This window comes from Astatotilapia calliptera, chromosome 23, assembly GCF_964374335.1.
Source record: "Astatotilapia calliptera chromosome 23, fAstCal68.1, whole genome shotgun sequence".
NCBI lineage: Eukaryota > Metazoa > Chordata > Actinopteri > Cichliformes > Cichlidae > Astatotilapia > Astatotilapia calliptera.
The window spans coordinates 31,468,155-31,480,188 of NC_137443.1; the positions used below are offsets into that span (position 1 = coordinate 31,468,155).

The 12,034-nt window shown below is 39.1% G+C and overlaps 1 long non-coding RNA gene across 1 annotated transcript; it reads left to right on the top strand.

The window, feature by feature from the left end:
* The first annotated feature begins 6,259 nt into the window (after positions 1-6,259).
* Positions 6,260-10,062, top strand: LOC145424407 (uncharacterized). Its single transcript, XR_013905476.1, has 4 exons — positions 6,260-7,241; positions 7,949-8,106; positions 8,533-8,590; positions 9,541-10,062. It is a non-coding gene; the product is annotated as an uncharacterized LOC145424407 (long non-coding RNA).
* The last annotated feature ends 1,972 nt before the right edge of the window (positions 10,063-12,034 follow it).

A 12,034-nucleotide genomic window follows, 5' to 3' on the forward strand; every position in this document is an offset into this window, starting at 1 on the left:
AAGCCCTGTTTCCCCCTGAAAGGAGGCCCAGTTCCAGTGCAGTGTGCAGGGGGCTGCAGCACCGCTCCTCCCCTTTCTCTGTCTCCCACAGGCTAGACCAGCAGAGTCGGAGAGCGATTGGCTCTGTGCTTCAGGCTGGGTGATTCTCTGCAGCAGGGCAATGTCACCCTGGCTCACCATCATGGTTCACTCTGTACTTTTACTCTCCACTAAGGCTTTAAACAGGTCATTAGTTTTTAACAAGACTGCAGAGCTCCAAACTCTGCTTTTTTAACCCCTCACTCTCTTGTATCTACTTGAGTCTTCATTGCAGGCTCTACTCTGTGTATTTTACACTATCAGTTTTTTCCAGTCTGTTACATAGCATTTGTGATTCTGATCACTCCAAAGGGAGCAGCATGATAAATGGTGGGGGTTGTCTGGACTGAAGCCTTCCTCATGGACACCCATCCTGAATAGAGAACATTGATGCTTCTCTATCCTCTATGCTGCTTCTCCCCCTTACTTGCTGTCCCTCTTTACTTGGATTGTCATTGCCTGAATGAGCCTTTCAGGACTCTGGTCTAGCAGGCTGAGATAAAAAAAAAAAAGTTCCTCTGCAAGATAAAGCGAGCAGGGCCCTGAGCCTTCTAAAGACGCTCTCTCCTCACAACCAGCCGCGGCCACACTATAAGTGTGAAAAGCACTTGTTGCTTTTCCTAATCTCGATAAACGGGTGAATATATGCGTAGTCCACAAGTTCTGTTTGATCAGGCTTTTGATTGCATGCAGATTAATGGTCCTTTAGGAGAGTAGGTTTGTCAAAATTCAATCTTCAACCTTATTTTGAACTTGTTACAGCCCTGAATACATTCATGTAGGGGCTGAATGCATGCTTGTGAGCTACATGTCCGCCACTGCTACGGTCCTGGTGTGGATTCTGTCCAATTTCCATTTAAAATGTCAGACTTTATTAATTTTTCTTTACCGTTTTTTGTTGTTCCAACTAAAGAAATGTTAAAACTACACAACAGGAAATGTTTTGGAGCATATATGGAATTTCACTATATTGTACAAATAACATCCATCCATCTATCCATTTCCTGCTTAAACAGCTGAAAGAGATAAGTAGTCCTAAAGATAAGTAGTAGTCCCACTGGCTCCAGCACTGGGCAGAAGAGACTAAACAACCCGTTTGATTTCAAGTCAGACTTGACAGGATTGGACAGGCATTTTATTTACATGACTTCTCTCAGTTTTCACACCAGGACAATTAAAAAAGCTGTTTCGAATTATAATCATTTAAAATGTTATGTTTTATAACTATTGTGGTTGCTGTCGTGCACATTTTTGGTAAGAAAACAAGATTTAAAGTATTCTGTCTCATAAATGCAAGATGCTTCTAGCATCTACTTAAGAGTCAGTTAAAAATTCACACAAGCCATTATAAATTTAAACTGTGGATAGTCCTTCTGCCACGTTATTCATCATATATACATGTCATTTAGCTTTTTTTTTTATCATGTTTTTTATTATTTAGTTTTTGCATTAATAAGTAATGACTTCTCTAGATATCTGCTGGCTGCTGTGGAAGTCCTGAGAAATTGGCCATTGTCATCAGTACACTGACTTGTGTTTGTTGGCTGTTTGCTTTCATATTGATATTGACTCATGAAAACCCTGTCACTCTGCATCTTTGCATCATATAAGTGTGTTATACAGTGGGGCAAAAAAGTATTTAGTCAGCCACCGATTGTGCAAGTTCCCCCACTTAAAATGATGACAGAGGTCAGTAATTTGATTACTGATTGAAAATTATGGCCTGCTTTCGTCCCACTGGATGTAGGTTTCTCTCACCAACAAGCGTGATGGGACCTGGGGAACTCTTAAGAAGCTTGGCTCGCTTGTCTGAGCGTTTGTCAATGCAGGTGGAAGACATGAGGTCACCCAGCCCAAAAGACAGTTTCTTCAAGGTGTGATCAGTGATTTTCTCACACCCCGACAAATCCAGGTGCTCCAGAGAGTGACAAGCTAAAAAGGAAAGGATAGACTCAACATAAGTTTTCTGAGTTTTATGTACATCCGCTTTGTCATAAACAGTTAGCATTTCAGTATTCATTTTTAATACTAACCTGTCAAATGCAAAGTCTGTAACGTCAGTCTGCGTCAGGTCTAGATGAGTAATATTGGGGCAGAAACTGAGGATTTGACGTACCTGGAAAGCAAGAACATTTATCTTACAACACAGCTCAACCAACGAGCTTTCTGAGCTTTGACATTGTGCTAGTACAACAGCAAAATAAAGGTTTGTGCTCCGCCTACCATTTTACTTGAGACTGTAGAGCTATATGCCAGAACAATGGACTTGACAGAAGGACCGACAGCTGGAAGAAGATTCTGGATAATCCCATTCAGGAGCCTCTTCTCCCGCTTAGCAGTGCTGATTGCAAGGGAGCCCTCAATTTGACCTGACACATCTGATGAACCATTGAACAACATGGGTGACACATTACAGAGCTTAAACTGGAGGTGGTATGACACATCTTTAGGCAACACTAGAGGTGTATCATACCATGATGACGCATAAAGCAGAGTCTGGGAACAAAAGCAGCAAAATACTTGAAAAGTAAATAGAGATGACTGGCTTCACCACATGTGACGCCCTGTTTAAAACTCTTAAACAGACACCTCTACATTTTTAATCTAGTTTTATTACCCAATATCAACAGGGCAACCAGTGAGGAACTATAAAAGTAGAGGTCAAAAATAGACACTAAATGTCTTTAGGTATCATACTTAATGAAGACTTGCCTTTTACACAGGCTGCATATAACCATAAACCTGTTTTACAGCCCTGTTCACACTGAACGTGTCACGTAGAACCAGTGCACCAAAACTGTTCGACCTGAGTGAGTAACTTCTGTAAAACGACACACTGTTGATTTCCTCGCAAACAAATACAGTTTGCAGTAGTGGAAACAATCACATTTTTAGCATTGGCTGCTGAACAGCAGACCAGCTATAGCTTTGGAGCCTTCAGAGTTGATTTTTATGAGCCGTTTTCCTCATTTTCAATTTGTTCTTTTCCATTCACTTTTTTTCCCAACATCAGTAGTCCGTTTTGGCTGGCTAATTTTATGCTCTCTCAGTTTTCCAAGTCTAGAGGCACATTTAGAGAATAACTCTTGCGCTAAAATCAGATCACTATGAGTTCATCCTACTCCATATACACTAACTGCTGAAAATGGCACAAATTTATTAAAAAGCTCCTTTCCTTAAACGCATTTTTTCCAGGTTGGGATGTAGAAGAGCGAAGTCAGGATGGGATAAACCCAAAAGTTCTCATCTCACTTACAGCACCAAAGAAGTGTGCCACGAGTTTCACGGGGAAGCATTTCTTGGCCGGACGCTTCCTACCCTATGACATCCAGAAAAAATATGAGCTTAACCTTCCAGACTTCCCTGGCACAGACTGTCTCGTAGAATTGTAACATGTGGAACCACAAGAGCCCATGTTGACCACTCCTGATTTTGAAAAGAAACAACTGATCTATTCTTTTGTTTTGTATTTTATAGACTATCGGTGTGATTTAATGTTGACATCTCAGCTGTGTAGATCAGGCTATGCATGAGCCAGATGTGCTGTTGAGCTACAGTAGGAAGATTCATATATAGAAACTGTGGTTTGAGTCATGTCTATTTAGGGTATGGCATGAGGAGTTTTGTGTCAGTCTACTTGTAAAAGGTGTAGCATTGCACTGTTTTCTGATTACTTTGCAAAACAAATGTCTTTCTCGAGGCTCAGCAGAGGAAGGTGAGATTTCTATTGTGCCAATCTAAGGAATGTTTTAATGTTCTGATACTTTTTCATTCTTATGCTTGACTTTCTACTGAGGTGTGCTGCTGAGACACACTGGTGTAGGTTGGTAATTACATTTTTCAGATGTGTTGTTGATTTGTGTGGTCAGGCTGCACTTTTGCATAACCTTTGTTTCAGTTACCTCATTTGCTTTTTGTTGTCCAATAAAAAACAAAGAACTAATTTCAAAGAAGTGTTCAATTTCTGGTGTTTTGCTTTTCTTCACTTTAAATGGCACTGACAGCTTGTCTTAAAAAAATAAAATCATGAAACGATCAGGGCTCCAGATGGATAAAAGCTGCACCAATCAGCACTTTTTATAACGTCAATATCAAATAACTATGCAATGTGGAAAAAAATCATTTGCAATGACAAAATAACTGAAAAATTACAAACAACTCGCCGTTTACGCCAGGTTGATGTGATCTTTTGGTTTATTCTCATTCATTGTTTTGGTTTTCAGGTCTACTGATCTGTTCTCATTAACTATGTTTCCAGCTTCAGTGGGCAGCAGTTTTCAGTAAATAAGATCTAATAGAAACCCAGTGAATGCCAGCTTCCCAACCCCAACAGCAAACGGACCTAGGTTGCAACCAGCTGGTGAATACATTAAGTTTTTTTAGTAGTATTTCTCAGGACTTTTTATGAAATTAAGAATTGAAGCCAAATTTATGAGAGAATATTGGACAAACTTGACTCATTTGACAGGAGCGAAAATACCTCAAATGTCATTCTTTTAGTCTGAAATTGGATGAGTTTTCCAGAAGTGATCCAAAGCTCACAAAACCAAAAGTATTTTACATTTTTATACTGATATACATATATCTATTCAGATGGATTTCATGTGCCATGTCTCAGTGTAGTTTTTATGGCACAGTGATGTCAAAGTTCAAGGGGGACCTTGACACTGTCACGAGAACTGTCTGTGTTCTCACCACACGGTCATGGTCACCTGCTGATCTTTGAACGGTCCTTGGAGAATCTCAAAACAGTGAATTAGAACCACAGCATAGCTTTGGTAATGCAAGCTGCACATACGGAACAGAGGTTATACAGAGGTCAGAGAATGAATGAGTACAGTGCATTGGCACCTGCAATGCAACAAATAATGTAAAAATAAAAAAATCGAAATCAGTTATTGTGAGCTATAAATATTATAAAGGCATCTGAGCTGCCATTAGCTTAGATGTAAAGTTATTAATCTATTAATTGATGTTTGACAGGCAATTTACACCTTTTAAATCAGTAGTTTAACATTCAGTATGGACATTTATTTCCATACTTTAAATATATTAATTAATTTTATTGATTAATGTCTTTAATAGGGTCAAAACTGACTGCAAAGGCATGAAATATAAACAGTATGTAAGGGTAAACGCATTACCTTACCAGAAACTGGAGTCTAAAATAATTTTAATGATGTTTTTAACTACATGCCAACATCAATATTAATGTTTTATAAGCTGAATAAGTCCAAGTCCAGCTTGTGCCAGAAAACTAAATGATGATGGCTTTAAAGAAACATAGACAACATACATTTCCCCCTTGGTATTCTAGCTAATATACTGTATACCCATACTAAAGTAATTTTGCTTCATTTATTACCTTTGATCTTCAAGAAATGCCCTTCAGTGTCAGGACAGCTGCCAAAATAGACTTGAACGCTGCCTGTTCTGTTAAAAGAATCCAGGCCACCAAGCTATGTAATGTGCACTTCTCATGCGATTATTGCCGGGCATCTTAGGTGTGCACACACTGTTACATCTGTTTATGGATTCCAAACTGGATTTGATTTGGTAATGAAACCCACAAAGAGGTGTCATCAGGCTATAATTCGCTGTAGAGGAAGATCCCTCATTACTAAGCTCAAGGTTGTGGCCTTCAGTGATGCTACAACTGCTGTGCTGTTTATAAATGAAGTAATGTGTATATGTATGAAGTGCATATGTTGCACCCTCAGAGAGACATGACTCCATTCTCCTTTTTTTTGCAACTTTATTCTCCTCAGTTCAGGTTTGGAGTTTACAGGCAGCATAGCATATAATCAGCAAAACATCGCTCCCACATCTCAGACACTGTTTGTTTTTCTGCGCTTACTGATGACATCACACGTCTAACCTCTGACCTCCTGGAGCTAGTAAACTACAAAAATTGACTAGAAATGTGTCCAAAAACAAAACACAATTAAATAAGAATAGTCTTTAAAGATTTTCCCAACGATTCAGAAAAATGTAAGTTTTATAACTACTTTTAGAGCACAACACATACTAATTCACTAATGCCCAGTGTGGGTGCACATGTGTGAGTGGGTGTAGAAAGTCAGTGAAAAGGAATGTTGATTCATTTCTTTTTTGCTCCGTGGTATTAAATCTGTCAGAGGCAAACTGAAAAACGTTGTAGAAATATGTCTCAGCTCTCAGCAGCCCTCCCTTTCATGCCTGTCCAATCGCTGTCAGGGAACAAGACTTGTTGCCACTCTGTCTTTTGTGCTTTTCATTAAAGTTACGGTGTAAACGTTAGCTTATATTGGAGTAAAGCTGTTACGGTTTAAACGATGTTAGCACAGAAATATTAGCTTCTGTCATGACTGATGAAGTTACTAGTTAATAAAGTTTCCAGTAAAGTGTTTAATCGCAGCCACAGACTGACAGCAAATATCTCGATTAGCTTCAGTGCATCTATAATAAATATGTGCAAGTTTCAGTGCTTCGTTTAAACTGTATGATACTTATACTGACCCAGGGTCAGTGTAAAATACAATCCTAGCTGTGTGAACAAAGCCTGGCTCCTTTAATCCTGCATGACAAACCTCAGGATGCAGGTTATTATTACTCTTTCCTGCTGGCACACCTGTCACACCTGAGAGTCAGCTAGAAACTTACAGTGACGTGGACATCATGCAAAGACTGCCAGACTCTGTAATACTGCAAATGATCAGTGACTCAGGTTATCACTAAACTTTAAACGGCACCTCTGTGTCTCTGTGTGCTGAACATCTAGGATTGAGTCAGGCTGCATTGACTGTGGGACTTTAATGTGTTAAAAGCAGGTTGAAGACGGCTCAGAAACATTTGAAGATTAAAATTCAGCATTATGGCTGCTGGTGGTTTGTAAAGCCTCTACTCAGCTGTATTTTTGTTACTAACTTATGTTTGTTTCATTTCATTCATTCTCCACATGATGTTCATTTACAGAAATGTTTCACAGGAACTGATTTCTCCCAAAGGTTGAACTAGTGTGTTTCCATAGATTACCTCTGTATGAATGTACTTCTTAAATGAAGGCAAGTGTTTGTCCTTTTTTGTTCCTCAGGTACAGTACGTGATATCAAGGGCAGGCGGTCAACACTGGGGAAGACAAGAAGCAGACGTACTTCCAAGAGGGAGCTGCAGTGAGGTCAGAGGTCAGAATCTGAAACGGCTCAGGTTTATATTTTAGAGGTTATAAAAAATCAAAATGTATTTATAAAGAAACCTTTAAATAATGGTCATAATTATGATTATTATAAGAAATATCAAACATTTAAGTGGATTTTCTGTTACACATATTGCTGGCAGCCTGTCTTTGTCCTGTATCAGCTGGGATAGGCTTCATCCTCCCACAACCCTGAATTGGATACATTGTATTCCAATTATGTAATCTGATCATTTACAAACTCAAGGTATCTAATCAAAATGTAAGTAATAATTATAAAATGGGAAAGCAGAAATAAGTGTGACATAAATGTAAATGTGTGAGCAGACATAGAGGACAGCTACATGTAGTCTGAAAAACCTTTGTTGTCAAGTTTGCAGGTATATCAGCACGAGACATTCTTACATAGAAGAGACATTAAAGTCTCTAACTCAGTGAAGCATTATTGGTCCCATCTGTTTGGATAAATATAGTAAGTTGATGTATGTCCATTTATTGACACATTTTCTTAAGTGCTTATCCAGTTCAGGATCACAGTGGAGCTGCAGCTGGATATGTTCACTAAATAAACCTTACAAAAGTTAACAATAAACCTGTATCTCTGTTCGTTGTTGTCCACAGGATGAGAAAATCAAGCTGGAAGACTGTGGAACATGTTAATAAATGTTTGTGTGTTTATGCCTGTGTCTTTCACAGGAGGCGCTGGAAGGTTTCCCTAATAGTTCCTGGTGAATCAAAGCAGAACCATAAAGATTGCTGGACTGCATGATGGCCTTACCCCTGAGCAGTCATCCTGTTAAAGGAGGAACCAGTTAGAAGCTGTTTTCAACGTAGCTGAGCAGATTTCATCTCAAGTAAGAAATTAACTGTTTGTTCGTTTGTTCTGCCACTTAAAGAGCATTTAAGGACGTCGTTTGAGTGTCCAGTTGAATTAATTCTACTGGCTCTCATGGTCATTTGTGATTATAGACATATTTTTCATGTTTATCCAGCTATTTAGTAAATTCTATCTATTTAGTAATATCAGTCAGCTATAAAATGTAATATAAATATAAAAATATCTAAATATCTCCTGTCCTTTATGTTTTAATGATGTAAGTCTGTTATCGTGTTACATTAGCATTCCTCACATATCAATGAGATGCTGTACAGTACAATCCTACTGACACAGCAGAGGGATAACGACGGCTATTCAACATCGTTGCACGACACATTCGAGCTGCATGACGCAGACAAAGTGACTAAATCATCTTTTTTGTGGTTTATTGTCTTCAAACCAGCAGACAAAGCTGATTGCAGAAGATGTCGGAGAAGAACTTCAGGCCGTGGACTGAAAAGGTATTTTTTTTCTTGTTATCAAAAGACATTTGGAGTGGCAGCTTCTACAACTGGTTGTGCTAAAGTAAAGCTTACAGTCTAAGAAACCACAGTGTTGATATTCAGCACAAAGAGAAAAGCTCACTTGTTTGAATTTATTTACAATCATAGTTTTATAAATTCTGACTGTAAACAGCTTTTACAGCTTTGATATTGTTTGACACTCAATATCAGGTGATAGGGTTTAATTTAAAGGTTTCTGTGTCCCAATGAGCCATTTACACTGACCAGTGTCAGTCTAACTGTAACACATTCATTATTTAGATTCAACAAAGAAATAACTGAATGTAAAAAATGGCAGCCCTCAGGCCAGGTTTATAGAGATATATGCATGCATTATGAAATTTATGTATCCCAGATAATTGTTATTCATCTAGTCATGGCAGACCCACCTCTTCCTCCCCAGTTAACTGCAACCCAAAAGAACTAGTGGGGCTATTTACACACTCACAACCAGTGTGGGGTAAAAAGAGCCACCAAAAAGCTGTCAGCCACAGATGTGCTAGAAGAGTTAGAAACTCTACTTATGGAGAAACTTTCTAAGTCTAACAGGGGACAGGTACTCCTGCCCAAATAACATGATATAACCCCACATACAGCCCAGCCATAAAGTGAACCAAGTCATTTAGTTAAAGACAGCATGGGACCAAATGCATGTAACCAGCCTGCACCAACCTGGCATTTCTTCCTCCTGAATTAAATGAATGAATGGATGAAAGTTAAATGACTACAAACCTAAAGCCACTAGTTCCCACACTGGAGCTCCCTGACACTGTGTGTTAACCGTATTTAGCTTGTATCAACAGTTGTAACAGGCTAAGCCACCCGAGACACTGCATTGAACGATTGTTTCTATCTTAATGATTTCAGCTGACTGGTTTCAGCTCAGATGTTCTGCTTTTTCCTTTCAGTAGATCAAAGCAGCTCGTGCTCCTTCTGCTTCCAATTTAGAAGAAGAAGAAGAAGAAGGCGAAGGCTTCAGCGAAGTGGCGTTCATGAACAGTCACGGTCACACACTGCATGTGGTTTTAAAAGCAACATGTCTGTTCACCACAACAATGGAGATGTGTAATATTAGTGCAGCTACGGTTTGTTTTTGAACATCAGTTCTGTTTTCTACTTTGATCACTTAGACCAAAAAAGTGTTGTTTTCAGATTCTTTCTTTTACATCTATAAAGCACCTGCTCATTTTTATTACAATTAGTTTCACATGAATGTTAGTGTTTCCTTTATGATCTTTTAATGCTTTCACTACACTGTACACGTCTACATTAGAGACATTTCTGTTTCCTGTTTCTGTTGACTCAGAGTTGTGAAATGTTCTTTTATTTGATACACAATATGAAGTTCATAATTTTCTTACAAATAAAACTCTAATGACAAACATGAGCAGCTGTGCTTATTTCTGAGACATGAGTTTTTGAATGTGTTCATATTTAGACAGTGTGCATCTGTATGCTGAAACTGTAATGGTGAACCTGAGGTGATGGTCAACAGAAGGCAAATATATATCAATATAAAACAATATTGAAGTAATGTCTTTACCCCCTGCAGCGTGTGGACGCTGTGCACGCAATCACCTTATTCACTGTAGTAAACGTGCACCGCTAGCTCACGTGACTGACTGTCTCCATGGTTACATCGTATATTATTAGCTATGCAAACAGCTTCCAAAGATACCGCCATAGCTCTCTGCAGCTGTAACACTTTCACACTTTGCAAATCATTTCACGTTTTTGATAGTTATGAAGACAGAATATGTTTTTAAGGTCATGCTAGGCGGTTGCTATGGTGGTTGCTGTGGACTTGGGTGGACCGCGTCCGATTCCTGTTATTAGCTGTCCGCCGCAGGAAGGCTGCGTTCCATTTACAAGTAGTGACAGTCTGCCGCAACTCGAACTCAAACCCCGCTTTGTTCTGTAATTATAGGCCTTTTATAGCCGTTCATGACACGCACACACTTTGCCTCACCATGAGAATGCAAGTTTACCTAACCTAACCTAAAGTATCTGATATAGGATAGAAAAATGAAGCAACCAGAGATTTAATGATGAAGACTCTGGGTTCTGTAGTTCACGTTTTACAGTCCTGAATGACTCTTTGCATATGATTTATTGAAGAGGAGTTTAGAATGCACTTTACATTTAGACTGTTGCTGTTTCATTTTTTACATTGTTGCCGTGTTATGTCATGAATAAGGTTCACCTGCTGGGGGTTTGATGGATCAGCTGGACAATACAGTCAAAGACAGACTTCATTCATCATATGCAAGAATCCTAGTTGGATTTCTGTTGTCACTCATGTTTTTGAACCAAATATTGAAAACAATTCTGACAGACTGGATACCTGGTCAGGGTGTACGTTACCTTGTACTCAAGCATCCCAGGACAGAGCCCTGCCCCACCATGAGCCTGGGTGGATACGTGGTTATAATATAAAAGGACCGATACTGAATATGAATATTTCATGAAAATTGAATTATAATACAAATTAGTAATAAGGGTTTCTCTGCACCCTTATCTACCCCATACTCAAAGAGCTGCGGGCAGAGAGGGTGACAGGAGAGGATGGCACTGAAGAGAAGATGCTCGGTTTCTGGAGCCTCCTGGTCCTGTCAGTATTAGTAGGATGCATCTGCTGTGTCTTCTCGTGGATGCTCACCTACCTTGACTCGTTCCAGCCTGGTATGGATTTCCCAACACTGCGGACAGTGGCCCACGTCAGAGACGTTTAATATTGATTACATATGTCTGAATTGCTAACCCTAACCCTAGCTCAACAGACCACAATGCCCTGGACTGTCAGTATTATTACATGCTGTGAACATAAGTAGCTTTGATCACAGTTTATGTTGTAAAAGAGAAGGAATATTGAAAGAAAGATCAACATTGTGATATTATTTCTTCCAAACTGACCAGAAACATGCTTGTCAGACTCTCACAGCAAAGGATCAGACTCCCTGTGCATGACTCAGGCCAATGATGTCTGTTAGATTGTCAGTTGTTTAGTGCTTCTGTACAGTTAGGGTCACCGTCTCTATTTCAGAATAATTAATATGCGGAAAACACTAAAAGTTGATTATCTTCCAATATTCTAGCATAATTAAAAAACTTTGACTTTGTAAGTACATATTGTTAGTCCTAATGCCAGCATGAGTCTTCATAACTCCTGCTTTGAAATACTGAACTTTAAAATTTACCTGATGAAAGATAGTTTACAGTGGCACTCTGTCAGGATCATTCTGACTGTAAGATCACTGTATTAATCTGAATCCTTCTGCAATGTGTTGTGAATGAATGCTGATGCAACTCACTGTGGGAAAGCTGTTAATAAAATGAATCTGTGACACATGCAACACATTCACAGAGGAAGAGGACACAAAGGGAGGACACGCAGAGCCTGTG